This window comes from Oenanthe melanoleuca, chromosome 7 (assembly GCF_029582105.1).
Source record: "Oenanthe melanoleuca isolate GR-GAL-2019-014 chromosome 7, OMel1.0, whole genome shotgun sequence".
Lineage (NCBI taxonomy): Eukaryota > Metazoa > Chordata > Aves > Passeriformes > Muscicapidae > Oenanthe > Oenanthe melanoleuca.
In genome coordinates, this window is record NC_079341.1 from 15,683,819 (window position 1) to 15,702,366 (window position 18,548).

An 18,548-nucleotide genomic window follows, 5' to 3' on the forward strand; every position below is an offset into this window, starting at 1 on the left:
ACCTGCGGGAGGGGGCACCGCGCACCTGCGGGAGGGAGCACCGCGCACCTGCGGGCGGGAGCACCGCGCACCTGCGGGCGGGAGCACCGCGCACCTGCGGGAGGGTGCACCGCGCACCTGCGGGAGGGACACCGCGCACCTGCGGGAGGGGGCACCGCTCACCTGCGGGAGGGTGCACCGCGCACCTGCGGGAGGGACACCGCGCACCTGCGGGAGGGGGCACCGCGCACCTGCGGGAGGGAGCACCGCGCACCTGCGGGCGGGAGCTCCGCGCACCTGCGGGAGGGACACCGCGCACCTGCGGGAGGGGGCACCGCGCACCTGCGGGAGGGGGCACCGCGCACCTGCGGGAGGGACACCGCGCACCTGCGGGCGGGCCGGGGCACCGCTCACCTGCGGGCGGGAGCACCGCGCACCTGCGGATGGGAGCACCGCGCACCTGCGGATGGGGGCACCGCTCACCTGCGGGCGGGAGCACCGCGCACCTGCGGGAGGGGCACCGCGCACCTGCGGATGGGGGCACCGCGCACCTGCGGGAGGGACACCGCGCACCTGCGGGAGGGGCACCGCGCACCTGCGGATGGGGGCACCGCGCACCTGCGGATGGGGGCACCGCGCACCTGCGGGAGGGGCACCGCGCACCTGCGGATGGGGGCACCGCGCACCTGCGGGAGGGACACCGCGCACCTGCGGATGGGGGCACCGCGCACCTGCGGATGGGGGCACCGCGCACCTGCGGGCCGGGGCACCGCGCACCTGCGGATGGGGGCACCGCGCACCTGCGGGCCGGGGCACCGCGCACCTGCGGATGGGGACACCGCCCGCGCCGCTGCTCTGCCCGCCGCACAGTGCTGCAGCACCCAGGGGCTGGCCCGGTGCTAGCACACAAAACACCCCATCACATATTTTATAACGGATTCTATTTATTTTAGTCTCACTTAGCCTGGGTTTGTGTAAAATGAAACACCAGTAAACCCAAATATTTTAGTTATTCTGCACACCTGTATCTACCCACATGAACGGTGATGAAGCTGAATTTAGATTGACTCATTGTCGTTGCGACCTAATTTAGAACGAACTAGACCAAGCCGTTTTCATTTTCACTGCAAATATCAATGGAACTTCTGGTTTTGAAAATAATTTGCTCTTTTGAATATTTTTGGCTCTTTTATTTTAAATCACAGGTGAAATTTTGCATTTAGCTACTGCTGTGTTTCTGCTTGCTACTGTTCTTTACGAAACACTGAAAAATGGGAAGATAGTTCTTTTCCTCAATTCTAGAGCAGATATGAGTCAGACTGTCATTCCTCATTCAAGTTTGTTCTTAACATATGAATTCTTATGCTTCTATGAGAATTCTCTTTTTATATTAAAAAAATCTTTTAATTGTATTGAGAAATTGCCCATTGTCATGAATTCAGCTGAACCTCTGTGTTCTTTATTCCCCTTCTTTTACCTTTTCTTGAATGTTAGAGTACATAAATTGTAGAACAGTTACAGGCTTAGACTTTAGCTATGGGATTTTTTCTGTTCTTGTACATTATCACAAAATTATGTTGCTTGCCATCTATGGGATGCTTTGATCCAAAATTTCAGTCATTGTTTCCACATTTAGGGGCTGGAATGAACATCAAAGAAGTGGGTGTACTGAATTTGCTGAATGCCAAAGCAGTACAATAACATGCAAAGGATATAAGCAAATCCCAAAGGTAAAATGTGCTGCCAAATCTTGCACATAATAGAAGCTCTAAAGTGACAGTCTGTCTTTGACAAATGCATAATGATATCAATGCCAAGGGAAGGAACTAGCATGCTGAAAGGTGAATAAAAGAGTTGGGAACAATTCGCTACATTTACACATTTCCTCAGTGTGTTTTCACACAACAAGGAAAGCAGATGAGACAAATGTATTAGGTAATCATTGGAGAAGACCGTAAAACTGCTGAGGTTTTTTAGTAACCTGGGTATTTCCTTGCCTTGTGATGAGTTTTTCAAAACAAAACATGGTTAGAAGAATTCATATTCTAAAAGAAAAAAATGCAGTCCACAAGGAATGTAAACAATGGTTAATTCTCTTATCCTTTGACAAGATCACATTTAATGTCCATATGGTAGTTGCAATATGCTGTTCTCTTTCCTGGTTGATGGATTCCTAAATACTTCAAATAGTTGCAAAGACAAGTTAAGGATTCCATATGCATTCACCAGATTTTCCAACACTGTGAACTAACAGAGTAATTTAAATGGGTACTATAATGTAAAAACATGAGAATCACTGCACAAAACCTATCAATTTATGTTGTAAAACATCTGAAACCCACTTGTTAGATTAATTTTCCTTTCTTTGAAAACAAAACTCAAAGCAAATAATAGCTGTAAAACTTGTAACAAAAGTCTTCCTTCCCCAGTATGTACAACACTTAACAGAGGCAAGTCTCGGGTAGTTTAGCAGATCCTAGTGTGTTCTGGAGAGGAGGGGTTTTTCCCAAGCCTGCATGTTAATGCTCATCAGAGGGAGCCTGACAGAGACCCACTGAACTGCAGTACTCCTGCTGCAGCCACTCAAATATTCTGAAGGAAGTTCTGCTCTAATAAAACTTCAAAGAAATAACGATTGAGAACCTGCTCTTCCCCCATTAGTTTTATTCCCTGTCTCTGGTAGCTGAACAGACACCTCCAGTTTTCATATGACTGGTGGCTGAAGGTATGGCTGCCACATGTCAAGAGTGCTGCTCAGGTGGTAGTGCATGGCCAGTCAGCATTTTGGCCAGGTGATAGCCATGTTCTGGTCATATGACTGAAAAAAAAGGCTATTCCATCTTTAATAAAGAGAGGGTTAGCCTTTGCAGGAAAAAGTGACATATTCCTGCCTGGGCTGTGGTTCCTGTACTCCAGCTAGAGGTGTAAGGAGCAATTTAAAAAATCTAGGTAGGGTAACATTCCTCCTGTTCAGTAACTGAGGAAAAAGCTGCTGACTGGCATGGGGTTGTGTTGAGACTAGAGGGAGTGTTTCCATTGCCTGGAAACACGGATTTTCACTTGCCATTGACTTTGGGGCAGCCAATTAACTCCTCAGAGTGCACCTAAACTTAGTTACTTGGGCCCTTGAAGCATCCCACAGAGGCACATATATGATTTAAAGCTGCCTCTGTCTTGCTCTTCCTTCTCCTTCTCTCTCCTACCCTGAAATTACAGGTTTTCTACTATGCTCTGGTGAAGTGTAGCAAATAATGTAATTCTTTATACATATAACGTCCTGGTTTGTGCAAGCAATTAGAAAACTGAATGTCGTGCCCAGATGGGGACCTGATCCTCTGTGCCTTGGCTCCAGTCCTGCATTAGATTTGTAGGGAGTGTGACCTACATTCTCTTCCAAAGAAGGCTGGGTAGGAAGGGACATCTGGTTTGGATTGTGGTTGCTACTAAAATCTCCTATGAAGCAGAGAAAAAAGCTGCAAGTGGTCAGGCAGAGATGCATCTGTTATCATAAAACAGGATACATACAATCACCACTGAAGAAACTAGACAAATAGATAATGTAAACTAGGTTAGATGGTGTCCAGTACTGAAGGAGGGAATGTCTAGTCTTTTGCATTTTGTAGGCAAAGTGTCAGACCCCATGGCAGCCACCTGCTAACACTGAGAACAAGCCTGCTCTGACCACAACAAGATTGTCTCTGTGACAGTGGGGGAAAAGTTGAAACCATCAAGAGCTGTGAGATTCATGGACACTTTGCCAAAAAGGGAAAATAGTGGCAAGTACGTCCCATCGTCTTCAGGATAGTGGTAATATCTCCTGAATGTCCTTAAAGATGTGCTACTTCCCAGAAATCTGGATCAAAATATCACTATTTCTGCAATTCATCCACTTCATTGATCTCTTCTATTGCATCCTTCTCTCTTGTCACAGAGATACTGCTGAAAGTAATGCTGGGCAGATAAAAAGATCTTTGGAACAGGGACAGAGATATGGGGAACAGAAACTCAGGTGGAACTCCTGTAAATCCTCACATTTTTCAGTCTAGCCAGAGCCTGAAGCTATGCCTATGACTATGGAAGGATGTTAGTTTACCTTGAATATGGGTGAGATTCTGTAAGTTTCTGGGCAAATATTGAGCCCACAGTAAAAGAAGAAAAAAAAAAATCTTTGAACATTTGCTAGCCCGGAAAGGATGACTTTAATCTTAGAGTTAAGGAGAGAGCTGGCAGAAATCCATACATTTAAATAATCATCACCAACTTGAGTGAGGGTAGAAAAAGACATATAATAGATAGATACATGTAATAGTTCCTGATAAAGTCACAAGGAAAAGAAACTAAACAGGTCAGGAGTATTATTAATAATCACACTGACGAAGATAAAGAATAAACAAGGAAAACTAAAAATCATAATAATTGATTATGAGTACAGCTGAACTGGAATAATAGACTTGGGAAAATTGGGAAAAGTCTTTGCCTAGGATAACAGGGCAGGAAAAATTTTTTTCATTTTCTTGACACACTTAATTATCCCAGAATCAGTCTCATCATGACCACTGAAATTTGCTAGCAGTTGTTTGCAGAACAGAAGAAAGACTTATAAGAAAAATTTTTGAAAGGTAATGTGACACTAGTTGTTTCAGAAAGGGAGAGTAAGAGAAAAAGAATTCTGGATGCCTATTTATCCAATTTTTTTTTCCACAATTCATGATGAATTTTTAGGCCCCAATAGATGAGAAGGAAATAAGTAGCAGCCAATACGAATTTGTGAAATTCATCCACTTGATGAATACGAATTCATCAGTAAGTAGTCATGTCGAATTGATTTCATTTCCTCTTAGAACAGAGTAACAGGGCACAAGTAAAGGGGGAAAATGATAGGTCACAGGTATTCTGACTGTTTGATACCACATTGCATGGCATTGCCTTGGACAACAATCTCAGGACTTTTAAGGCCTGAGCTTGTGTGTTGTGTCAGGTTTTGGGGCACCAAACTCCTAGAAAGACACAAAGGTAGTTAGGATTCAGGGGAGAATAACCAGGTCACAACAACATGACATGTATGAAAAATTGGAAGAAGTGTATTGTATTTCTTTCTCTGGAATAAAAAAGACTGATGGCCATGAGAACAGCCTTTGATTTTATTTACAGCAGCCTTTTACAGGAATTATTCGTTCTCTGTGGTAGATAAAACAGATTTGCTCTGGCAAATTCATACTAGACCTTAGGAAACAGCTTTCTGAGTCTGAAGATGGCAAAACTGATTTTTTTGAGAGGGCTGTAGAGTCTTCATCACTGAAAATGTTTAAGAATGGGTTTAAGAGGAACACTTCTTAAATTAAACCTGCCTAGAGAGAGGGCAGAGACCTTCCAAGGGAATCTTATTTTCCACTGATTCCCGGACACAAAGCCAAATGTCTGCAAGCTGTGGTTTCTGTGCCATCCAGGGCAGGAGTTCTCTTTGCAGCACCAGAGAATTCCTGTGCTTTACCTCCCATAGCAGCAGTACATTTAAGGTGTTACAGTGCTGTGCTGGAAGCTGCAGTGCCAAGCCAGGTTCCTTCACGTGCTCTGGTTTTACTCTCACAGCCTAACACTATTCTTTAGCACCTGTGCTGCAGTCAGTCTTCTCCAATACAGTCTTTTTTTTTCCTGTGGAAATGCAGAGAGGTGTTAAATATTTTTTACTAAGTCCTTTACTATCCTTGTGTCTTCTCTATTACTACAGTTGATAGTGAGCAATGACAAGATTTAGCTTAGCAGAAAGTTTTCCTGAATATGTAATCTTTTGGAATTGTTTAGGTTTTCTGGAGTCCTCAGTAAATTAAAGTGTTTGGCTTTTCCATTGTTTCAGAACTAATTACTGAAGTAGCTAAATGTTCAAGAACATAAAAATGTACAAATGGGTGTTAGTTGAATGGATGTAGTAAGATTTTTTCTGGCATGAAAAGCACAGTATTTATGAGTTAATCTAATCAGAGAAGAAAAATATTGAGTAGGTGATGAAGTAAAAATGATGACTGTGTATTATGTTTTGCCATGCAGCTGAACAAACACATTCAATGACAGAGTTTGGCAGGAGCTGCAAAGATGTTCTTGACAATGGCATGAATAAATATTAGGTGCCATACACAAATCACTGCATTCCAGGCCTTGAGCAAAACCAGGTGAGCTTTGCCTGGAAAATTTGGAAGAAACAATGTAAGCGTGGTAGGGAAATGCAAACATCTACAGTATTCTCCTCAGCTGCTTTGCTGTAACATTTGCATTTGCATCAGCAACAAATGTCATTTTTTATCTGCTCTAATTTCATTACACTTCTAGGAATCAATTAAACTCCCAGCTACTTTAGAGTTCATGGTAGGCACTTCATAATATTGCCCAAATGAAGGACTTTATACTTGCTAAACAAAGTACTTTGATCAGGCTTCATTTCCATTGTTGCAACTAGTTTACAAAAATATAAAGGAAAATAAATACTTTGATATAATTACTGGTCAATACAGAAGCAGAAAGATATCTCCTAATAATTTAAAATGAAAATTTCAGGAAATTAGAGAGAGGCTATACAACATGAATGTGGGGTATTGAAAGAATGAATATGACAATATGGAGGAGAATTTCCTTTTAAAGATTATTTTTTCTCCAAAGCTGGTTTATAGCCATAGTCTTTTGCTAAAACCTACAGCAATATTAGTACCTCAAGCACACTTGACTGCTGGAGAGAAAAGAGAGATGGGAACATACTGTACTGCTCTACTCTTTATTCTGACTCCATTGAGTGAAATTTAATTCATGATTGGTCCTCACATCTTCAGTGTTCTGAGGGCTGGTGCTGACAGTACTGTTTTTCATCTTCATTTTTTGTAATCCTGAGAATATTCTTAATTTGTGTTGGACCAATAATTTCCACTGACAAAAATTAAACTTAATGTGGAATTTTCTCTTATTAGTTCTATTCTCTACTGATCTCATTTGCAAGTGCAAATGCTCATTTCAGAAACAGTGTTTTTAAGAGTAAGCCTCCTCCTGTGTCACTCCAGAAAGCAATGGGCACAGTCTACCTGGAATCTTTAAGCTGTTGTGTCCTGATGATTCTAGAAGGGATAGCAATGGCTCTGCTTTACTACATGATGTGTTTGTGTGCCTGGGGTTCTTCAGTGAGTCCAGGAAGAATAAGCCTGCAACAGAGAAATCACTGTCCTAGCTTGGAGGAGAGAGAACAGTTCATGTCACTTCTGCAGTTTCTTTTCTGGAATGAGTTCCAGACATAACTCAGAGCAGCTTCAGACTCCCTGACCATCTATAGCCTCATAGGTGTGTTTTAGAAGCTAAGGATAGATGTGGTATTAAGCTACCCAGTCCACAGCTCCCCTTTTTAGCTTGTTCTCCCTGTTTTGTGAGGGATGTGAGAGTTTGTGAGGAGGTATAACACCTTCCTGTAAGAACTTCAAAGGGACTGAGCCTGGCACATTTTATTTATGCTACATTCTTTTACTGGAAATAATATTTACTGGAAATAAAAAGAACAAAGTGAAAATCCATCTTGTCTGTTTGACTTTCTCTCCTCTGAAACCCTTAAAACTCAGCAAGTGGAGCAGCAAACAGACTGCAGCTCCTGGAGACATTGCTTAGATATTGATATTTTGTTTTGTTTCCTGTATGTCATCTCTGACAACACTTGAATAAATTTGATGGGAGAATAGTTGGGTTTTCTAATATCATGGTTATTTTAGTAGGTTCAACTGATTGTGGGGTAAATAATTTTTAGTTATTTTATTCATCAAATACTACAGAACAGTTTCAGAAAGCCCTTAAATGCAGATATTTAAATAGCTATAGGTTTAGCTATTGCATTTGCATGTACATCACTTCTTCCAGTGTCATAGCCATATTTTGAAAGATTGTGAAAGTTAACTGCAGATTTTATTGCAGGGTATTTAAAATTACAGTTAATATTTGTAGTGATGCCTGTTCCTTTGATTAACTTTGATACTGACTGGGACTTAAATGTGATTACACTGCCAGAAAGAAAAGTTCTTGTCTCTTTATGGTTCCTCTCTATTTCTTCAGTTAGAGAAATGGTTGAATTACTAAAAATACCAGAGCAAATGCTGACCTATATTCAATCTTTTCACCTGCATGTTTTTGTAGTGAAGAATTTGTTGATTCAACGACTGCATTGTGCTAATAAGTTGATAATACTTTATATTATCTTGGGCTAATATTTACAAAGCTCCTATAGAAACAATTGTTCTGTAGATATTTCTCAGGAATATTATATACATAAGCATCAGTAATGTCTTCTAATTTGTGGTTAATTAATGATACCTAGCTGATCATAGTACAGGAAAGGCTCTCTTGTAGTGTCTAAGAGATACAAGCAAATAAGACCTTGTAGTTGATAGATTGTGAGCTGTATGAATGGAGAAAGCATGTTAGAGACATGAAAACAATTTCTGGTTCCATTATTATATGGATGCCTCTTTAAGGATTTTAGTCTTAGAAAAATCATGCTGTGTTAAGTTTAGCACTAAATAAATTTAAGCCAAAGTTTTATTTCCAAGAAATAAATTTTACAAGATGTGGATCCCCACTTTCTTAAGATCCTCCATTGGTCTGGACTCATAAGCCATAGAAAAAAGCCTCTCCATTTCTCTAAGCTACTGTACAGTTTCTTGGCAAATGATGATAAACAGATATGACTTGCTAGGAATCTGTCTGCCTTTTTCTCTTTCTTATTTTAGATGTAATCTGGAATGAAAACCAATGCTGTCATACAGGCTCCAAAAATAACAAATCAAATAATATTTATAATATAACTTTGGACATAATATTAGATTAAGTCTTTAGGCTTAGCCATAGTGCAGAAGAAGAAGTGGTAACATAAGTTTTCCAATTCCAAGCAACAGTGGCAAAAAAATCAGACTCCTTGCATTGCCTCCTTCCTGCCCACTTGCTCCTGGATGAGAGCAGAAGCTGCCTTCTAAATGCAAGTACCTTGAAGATACTGTGATACTGTGATTCATATGACAATATGAAACTCTAAGACAGCTTTGGATCCCTATCTCAGATCCTTGTAGATTTAATAAACAGAGAAGGGATGTGTGATTTGTTACTTGTCTGAATAAAGACAGGGCACTACCCTTTATGAGAACTGGAAATAGCTGAATGGGAACTTAGAGTCAAAATGAAAATTTTATAAACCTCCACCATCCTCTTGTCAAGCTGGAAGTCATTAACACCATCAACACCAACCTGTGTATATTGACAGACATTTAAATAGAGAGAGAAGCAGATATTTAAGGCACTGGCAATACCCAGTGAAAACCCAGCCAAAGAGATACCAGTCATAAATCCAGATGCCTTGGAACTGTTTCACAAGTAGATATGTTAGCAAAGGACAGCCAGCAAATGTTCCAATTGATACAGGAACCTGTAATTAAGTTTTCCATGTTTTCTGGAAATTATATTTTTTGGATTCTGAAGTAATTAAAATACTTACCAAACCCATAAGACACCTCTTTCTTGCTAGTTTGGATTCTAAATCTACTGTGAGGTATCCTAGGAGGATATTAGGTATTTCAAAATTTAGCCAAACATAAATTTCTCCCACAAAAGTGAGTTAGTTTCAGGTGGGTAATTCTATCATGCAATATTTATTTTTTAGGGGGAAAAAAAGCCTGCAAAAAAACCAACATTATTGCACTACAGAAAGAACATATAATTAATAAAGCTGGGAAGTAAAATAATCTGCTGCCAGCCTTAAACCAAATAAATTCACCATAAGCATAAAAAATTCTCCAAGAAAATAGCATTAGAATTAGTAATTATTTGAAATGTACTTACAGTTTCTGCAGTTGCTGCAGTTGCTTTGTTTAATGAATACCTTTCAAAAACTACTGGCACACTCAAAGATTGGCTTGAACTCTCTCTTTGCATTGCTTTGTAGTTAATGGCAAACAGGACTTTAACCTTAGCTCCCAAGCTCTGTATTACTTCTTTAACTGGCTAAATAAATACCTGGTACAGTGTAACAGTGCAGTTTCATATTCTTCTATTTCAGCAATGATGTTTAGATGGTTTCTGTCCTCAGCTGATTTTCCTGACCCACACCTGCTTCTTCCTATCTTTTTAAAGATAGGAAAAATAGGTAGGGAGCAGGTTCAGATTAAAATATTCCTAGTTTTTATCTAATTTTTCAGTGCAATTTTAAATTGAAACCCAGTTTCTTGAGCCAATTCCTGGGTGTCCTAGAAACAATAGTGTCAACACAAGGGAAAGGATGGGCTAGGTATGATGGTTGTGAACAGAGAGAGAGTGAGAGTTTCTTGTTCTAGAATTGTCATTGAAAATCATTAGAGACTATGTCTGTATATCAATCAAAGCAGAAACATAGCTTTGGCACCAGAAACTTAGTTTAAAAATACAAGAAAAAGGAGAGAGCAATGATTAATTCACTTGAAGTACAGTAAGATACCATCAGCTCACCTAAGTGCACTTGTTCCCCAATTTTTGACACAGCATAAAATAAGAGTTTAAATACTTCTATCTATATTATCTGGTCATGCACGTGTGAGAACACACATATGCAAGCAGGCACATGTGGTTTTCCCTCCTGGTTATGGTGCTTGGCACAGGAACTGAGTAGAAACAGGCAGTACAGGTGGCTGCTAGCATGCAGGATGCTGCTGGATCCAGTCCTGTCAACACCAGCCAGAAAAGGAGATGATAGAAGCAAGGGCTTGGGTGTGGGGTTAAGATATGTATCTGGATAATTAAAATGAGGAAAATATATTCCTTATGGATGGAACTGTGACAAGTTCTGTCAACTGTAATTCTATCTGTAAAATTGTTTGAGATTATTCTAAACAGGGATGTAAACTTGTAAAGTGGCCTAACCCCCTTCCCACGTGTAGTCTGCATAAGCAAGCACCCACTCAGAAACACAAGAGATCTCATTCTTATCTCCCTAATTGGAATTGAGAATATTTAGATTCTAATTATTTTGCTGGGTTCATATGACTGCCTCATATGATTGTTACATGATTTGACTTCTAAAGTTTTATTTGTATGTCATTTATTAAGGTTATATTAATTTCTTTCTAAGTCTTGGAAGTAAGAGATTGGTTTAATAAGTTTTCAAGGAGCTGTTCAGGTGATTTCCTATTGTTATGAGACATGTATCATCTCCCATTTAATTAATTTTTTTTGAGCACAAAAATTATTGTCTGCTTTCCTCAGTAGCTTCTGTTCTCTTATAACTGCATGTGTGACTGCTGTAACACTGAAACCTTGTCTGGAGGGCACCTTTTTAAAGTCTTAAAACTTTAAACTTCCATGGAGTTTGTGTGAACAGGAGTAGGGAACAAAAGCCAACTTGTACTTTTTTAAAGTGCTATTATTTATTTTTAAAATAATTTATTTGATAGATAAATCATAGTCATGGCTAGATCCTGTAAGAATGTTTATGTGGAAAACTCCTCTTTTCAGTTTGGTTTTCAGCATCCCTGGATGCACCAAGCATCCTTTGGAGGATATGTCCTATACTGGGACAGCTGGGACAACTGCCCTGCCTGCTGGAGACATACAAGCAGCAGATCTTCCACAGCTGCTCTTTGCAAGCCGTTTGGGGGCTCACCATGAGCCCAAAGCTTGCTCAAGTTTTTTCTACCTGCTACTTACCCGCCTACATCTCCCGTCTCTGCCCTCTCTGTTCTGTGCTTCTTCAGTGTACCAGGAGTAATGGAGTCATCTGCAACAACCCAGTTCTCTTAGATGCTGACCGAGTGAGAAATACTCCCAGGAGCTGCTGTGCTGGTGGTCACTGAAAGGAAGGGTGGCTGCCCAGCAGAGCTGGGGCACAGGAAGCAGCTTTGAGGAGTAAATGCCAGTGAGGTGGCAGTGGCTCCAGGATGTGTCAATCAACCCTGATTCACATGGATGTGACATGTAGGGACAAAGCTACAGATTATTTGTCCTCAGGTGTTCCTTTCCATGTGGGCTAAGGAGGCAGGCAGCCTGGTATGGGTGATAGGGAAACTATTGGTGCATTCACAGGAATCTTCTGACAGGTGCTTTCCCCAGTGCAACCGTATTATTTCTGCAGCCTGCTGGCTTAGGGAGCAAATTTCTAGTTGCTTTCCATCCTAACCAGCCATACTGCTCTAGAAATTTCTCGTCTGTCAGCTCTTTGGGCAAAATAATCTTATTTCAATAGCTCTTAGTATTTTCTTTTTCTCCTTTTTTGTTTTTTTTTCCCCAATTTCCAAATTGGCAATAAATACAAGAGTTCAAAACTATTACACTGTAGTCCACCAGTGCTGGATTGAGTTTTGAACAAGTAAAGACAAACTTTATAATTTCTATAATTTTTTTCCGAAACAATAAAGTGACAAGGTAGAAAGTAGCTGGTAAATGGCTGTTATTCTGTTCTTCTTAGACACAGGAGACAGAAATAATTTTCTCTAAATGTAGTGCTATTATTATTAAGCTATTCAAAAAACAGAATCTCTTCTCCCACGTTGGAGATGGTACCTCTGCTGGGTTTTCATTTTATTTGCTTATGTATGTATGAACTGCAGGTGACTATTCAATAAATCCATTTTTCTTGTCATTAATATTAAAAGATTTTCAACTTCCACTTGCATGCTTTATTTATGATCAAGTTCTTGCAATCAGAAATGTGATCTTTAATAAAATGAAATGTATGTGTCTGATGGAAAGAAGCATTAATCATGCAGAAAGCAACCAATACACATTTATTTCCTTTTTGCCATATTGTCACACTGCATTTCTATAGGTTAATCATGATTTGTAAGAAATATGTAAACATATTTTCAAAGAAGTGTTCTCCTTTACTGCCCTGTGAGTCCAAATATAGAGTATGTTCAGCTCCCTCTTCTATTCAGAGAGTAGGGCATCCAATGCCCATTTACCTCTGCTTTCCTTCTAGATATTTCTATTATCTAGCATTTTGTGGATTCGAAACTTATAGATGTGAAGTTCCCTAAAGGATACATTTAAAACATCAGTACCACAGTGAAGTGATTCTAATTTTCCATAATCATACTGGAAGTTAGCTCATTCTTTGTAACAATAATTAGTACTCCCATGAATGCACAGAAATTATTTGTATTGATATTTCATTTATTTACATTATTCCATCATGATTAATACCCACCGCAGCAAAAAAAAAACTGATTTGCAAGTTTGTTAATATTCTGCTTAAGCCAACTTGGGATGTTTATTTAGCAATAAACTAATTTTAGAGCTTAGCCTTTTGGCAAAGAACATTTTCAGAACAATGTTTTCCCTGAGTGAACTCCACCGTATTTAAATCATACAAAACTGAATCACATAAATTTCAGAATTACATTCATAGCAGAGCTGTACCAGGCAAGAAGGTGTGAATGAAAAATGACTGAATAAATTCTTTGAATAGTTGCATTAATTTCTACACTAATTAATTGCACTTATCATTATTTCCTTTTGTGTTCACTGTCATCAACTGCCACTAATCAGTTGAATCTCACAGGGCCACACAAAATGTAAAGTGACCCACAGAGTCTTCATGCCAGGCTCAATTTGGCACTGCATGCACAGCTGACTGCTGTTCACTGTCCAAGTAGCAGAAAAAGCTCAACAGGCTCAGACTTGTCTTGCCAGTGCAGTTCAGCCCTCAAATGCAGAGCAGTTTGTGTTAAAAAATGAAAATCGACAACACAAAGGTGTTTAGTGCTGGATGTGTGTGCCAGCCCCAGGGTGGGTGTAACAGAGCTTCCCCATCACCCATTCCTCCTGCTGTACAGCCTCCACTGCATGCACCATAATGTTCCCTGGATGCTTGCTGAAGCTGCAGGAGCCTGGGTAGTCCTGGTGCTGGAGACACTGTGGGGCTTTGGCACAGGAGTGGTTTTAATGTGCTGAGCATGATCAACACGAACATGTAGTGCCTAAGTTTAGGCACAGGTCAGCCTGAAAGCTTAGGTTCCCTGAGATTGATGGCTGGGATGCTGTGGGTGGGTTTGGGCAACTGGGGATCTAAGCTTTAACTTGATGCCTGCCATGGCAGCAGGATCCTATATCCACCTGGATCTTATCCCTTCAGTGAGCTGGAAGACTGCTGCTGTGGGAAAAGCCCTGAGGATGAGATCCTTAATAGTTTTAAGTTGGCAGAATACCACTGTATGTAGTCCTTAGTCAAATATGCGCCCAGGCAGTATTAGAGGCAGCTCATTATGGAGGAGCCATCTTCACCTGTGCTTCTTTCTGGGAGCTCCTACTCTTGTTCTTTCATGATTTCTGCTTTCAATCAGCTGTAGCTTCATTGAGTACAGCTGATTTCTGTACTCAATGCTGAGAAGAGGTTACTGGCACTTAGGAAATAAGTTTTGTAGACTAAAGGTAGACATCAGAAACTGGCATATGAGGCTCCTCTCTGGGCCAGGAGAGGAGTGTGTTTGAGAGGAGGGATTTGCAAAGCTGGGCAGTTGACCAGGGTGAATAGCTGTGCAATCTAAGAATCTTATTTTCTTCATCTCTTCCTTTCTTGCTTATTTAAAGAACAGTTCCTATTCCATCACCTATTCCAGATCCATTCAGGACTGTTGCTTGGTGAAATGCAGAGTTCCAGGCATAGCAAGACAAGCAGAGCTCCTGAATAACTGATGGTTGATAGGCACTTCTTGGTACTAATTGTACACAGAGTATTGCCCAGGTGCACTCCTCTAGCCAATGACTTGTCATTGTATATATTTTATAACTCTCTGTTAGTCTTGAAAATTTGCTTATGCTGATACCCAAAACTCAAAGTTGATGCCACAATTTTAATTGAATTGTGGAAATATTCCAATGCCCTGTTTCATATCAATAATGGCTGTGGTAAATTCCCTAGAACTAATAAAACTCCCAAGTCCCAAACTCAAAATGCTGTTGTGTATAGCTTCAAATTATGGACCAGAAGTTTTGCATGATTTTATGTAACAGATGTACTCTTAGACAAAGGACTCGGTAAAGGAACTCATTTACTTCAGAGAAAATCACATAAACTTTTCCTATCACTTTCTGTCTTTTGATACTAACTTACAATAATAATAGCAAAAAAAAAATTCAAAGGTGTTGAAGAGCAGTTTAGAAGCAGCTCTGTTTTAAGACTGTTTAGATATAAGCAAAAAAAAAAAGTGAGTTTGTCCGTACTTTGAACACAAGATAGTTTTGCTTGCATTTTGCAAGTGAGGCTGCTGTTGAGAATTTTAAATGATACTTTCCTTTTGCCATCAATATCCATCTTCTGTGGCCCATACAGCTGACAATAAGCTTCAGTGTGAGTTTGGTACATCATGCCTTTATTTGTGCATTTCTTCTTCAACTAGGATTTAATAAATAAAAGATTCCCACTTTCCCAGCAGCTGGGAAGGTGAGCTTAGTGTGGAAATTTACTCATGTTATTGTACTTCTGTGGCTTTTAGAACTGGTGTACAATAACTCAAATAAGGCACTTATTAGTGAGATAGTACTGAGAAATACTGATCATACTGATAGAACTACAATGATATACTACTGACATATTACTCTAGTACTCTAGTAATATGACTACATATTCTGGCATAAGCAGGCCTCAAGTCAAACCCTTATCATTATTAAATTGTAGTTTTGCATTGTGAGCAGTAACACTATACAGAGTTTCAGACATTAGAAATATTTAGTCTGTTCACAGGGGGCTAGAACAGAATTATATCCTTAGTGTGTAACAGTGCTTTGTTTCTTCTAATTTTAAATGTCTCAAGGGAATGGAGCTTTCACCATTTCTGTAGAGACACTATTTCACAGCCCATAGATCTTTCTGTCAGGAATATTCACCTTACAGTCTCACAGATTTTTTCTCCTATGCAAGTTCTGTAGCATTTTTAGCTCCCCTGGATAGCTTTATATGAGAGAGGTGAAAGGAGAGTAATTACAGAGAGAGAGAGCAAAAACAGTGAAGTCTGAAGAAAGCTATAAATTACATCCCCATTAGAAAAATCACAGCACCACAGACTGAATGTTGCTCTCATCAGCACCTTGAACAGTTTGAATCCTGTTATGATAAATGCAAACTTAAAAGGACCTTGATCTCAAATGGAGCAGGATTTTTACAAAACCAAGAAAAATTTCATCTAGAGATAAGAGTAAAATATTGCTTTGATTTTATTCACTCTAGTAGATTTCCTCCCTTAATCTGATATATTTGCTTTAAACCTCAAGGAATTTGTGCTGGTTTATAGAGAATGAGACCTCGCAATGAAACGGAGAAGTGGGAGTTAACTTTAAAAACATACTGGCTTTCTCCCAAGCAATGAGTGCTGACAAGTATAACCATATTACTAAAATCACATCAGGAATGTGATATATTAAATAAAAACACGATCATCTACAGCCAAAGTAGTTTGTATTTTATCCATGAAAAAGCACCATGTTACATCAATCTGTCCAAAAAAAATGGGGCACATCAGAAAACAATGTTAAGAAGGCTTTTAAAACACATCATTGAGATTACAGCACCTTTAAAAATAAACAGCACTGAATACCAACACAGGTAAAATGTCATTGTGAAGCCCAGATCTGAAATTCTACGGCATGCTTTATAGCTTTCCAGTGTGTGATAAAATCTGTTCACCAGATGTACTATCTGTCTCCTGTGTAGCATACTTGAGCATCATCTAGGTCTGAGGCCCATTTATTTCATGTAAATGCCTTTCCTGTGCACACCTTAGGGCACCCTAATTCTCCATTTTATTTCAGGCACTGTACAGGGTACCATCTGGTAGTGTTAAGCTCATCTCATTTTATTGAACTATTGCAGGGGCTATATCCAGCCCTATAGCATTCTTTCAATGAAGAGAGAGTTCAGTTACTGCAAGCTATTTATTTTTGCCAGAAACACTATATACATGCAGAGTTCCCATGTATATCAGTCTCACCTGAAAAGCAGGTCACTGCTTTTCACCCCATGTGGTTAAAAATAACTAAATAAATGGTGACTTGCTGATATCAGGTACAGCAGCAGGTCTGGCATGGTTCTCTTTGGTAAAGAGTAGGAGATCCTGCTCCTCCAAGTAATGATGTCTCTCTAGTATCTTACTTTTATTAGTTCTATTAAAATGAGGGGAAAAAATTATCTCACACCTTAAAAAAGCACCTTACAGGAATAGCTTAATATTTAAAGGAAGCAATATACTTCTCGACTGTACTTTGTTACAAAGTTCACTTGCTATTTTGGGCACATATTTACTTCTTTATGTCAAATTTCCACTTGTTTATCCTTGTAAATTATTGCCATTAAAAAATGGAACTGGAAATTGAAGATATAGAAAGCTTCATCCTTTTCTAGTTCCTTCTTCATTGTCTGCCATTTTTAATCATCTCCCTCCTTTTGAATCATCACATATCTTAATGGCCTGATTTTTTTAAAATTCCTTTCATGCCAGCAATTTGTGCTCTTGGTTATTGCTACTTAGACATCTAACTACCTGCTTGGACCTACAAACCAGGGAGCTGGAAGTCTAAGTGGAAATAATTACTGCCATGGCTTTCATGTGCAAAAAGGAGCCTGGTTTTTCAAACTTAAAATTTTGCTGGCAATAGGTTTGAAGTATGTCAGGTTTGAAAGTGCAATGCTGTTGTGTTCTATAGGGCCTGATTCTACTTTCCTGTAAACTCTACTGATTTTAGAATGGCTGCATGCCATTAAGGTAGACCATAATTACCCTCATTGCTGCAATTCTAGCAATGTTGGAGAGGAAAAAATCCCACCTTAATCACGGCGGAAACATGATGGGAAACACATTCAGCACCAAGTTAGATGCCCTACAACAAAACACACAAGTTTCAGTGTTTCTTAGATGTGTGAAAGAGATTCCATTCTTGATGTCAATGTCAGAATGAATGAAAAAAATGAACTGCTTTTCTCCTGCAGGCTTTATTTAAAGTATTTAAATCACATTTTCATTGCGTCCCCTTCTCCTAGTGTTTTCTCCCTAGGCAAAATCAAGACCAGAGTAAGGTTATTTGGATGCAGCATAACACCTTCCCTTTTCCCTTCATCTTTAAAGCTCTGTCTCCTCTTTGGTGCAGTAGTTGAATAGGATATGATCCTTTCAAGAAATATGTATAAGTGTCACTTGGGAGCAATAGTTGTGTTTGGCAATGCTTCTAGATGGAGCTCAGTCAGTGTAGATTCTCTAGTAATCACAGCAAGAGGTGGCATCTGTCCTTTCTCACCCTGGGCAATGGCAAAGTTTCCCACCTAGTGAAAAGCAGAAATGTTCCAATGTGGTTCCAGGCTTTCCGCACAACCCTGCCTGATGCCATTTCACTGGTACCATTCAGTTCATGTGTCACTCTTTCCAGCTGTGAAAACCTGGATGAAACATTCATGTGGCTGAATGCTCCCAGGAGCTAGGCAGTGTCAGGTTTGATCCTTCCTCAAACCAGGCAACAACAGATCAAAGAAACTGAGGGGAGAAGAAATTTGAAAGTATTCATTTTAGATAAATATTTGAGTTACTCAGCTGCCATTTCCAGTGCTG

At 39.8% G+C, this 18,548-nt stretch overlaps 1 long non-coding RNA gene across 2 annotated transcripts in view; it reads right to left on the reverse strand.

Annotated features, from left to right (window-relative positions):
- The window catches only part of LOC130255865 (uncharacterized), a 33,836-nt gene extending 23,924 nt beyond the window's left edge, over nt 1-9,912 (reverse strand). Inside the window, exons 1-2 of one of the 2 annotated variants that reach the window (XR_008841024.1) lie at nt 9,829-9,896; nt 9,485-9,543 (exon numbers count right to left, since the gene is read on the reverse strand). This is a non-coding gene — a long non-coding RNA (uncharacterized LOC130255865). Of the gene's footprint in view, nt 1-9,484; nt 9,544-9,828 lie in introns of both variants that reach the window. The other variant, XR_008841023.1, reaches the window with a different exon arrangement.
- Between the last annotated feature and the right edge of the window lie 8,636 nt (nt 9,913-18,548).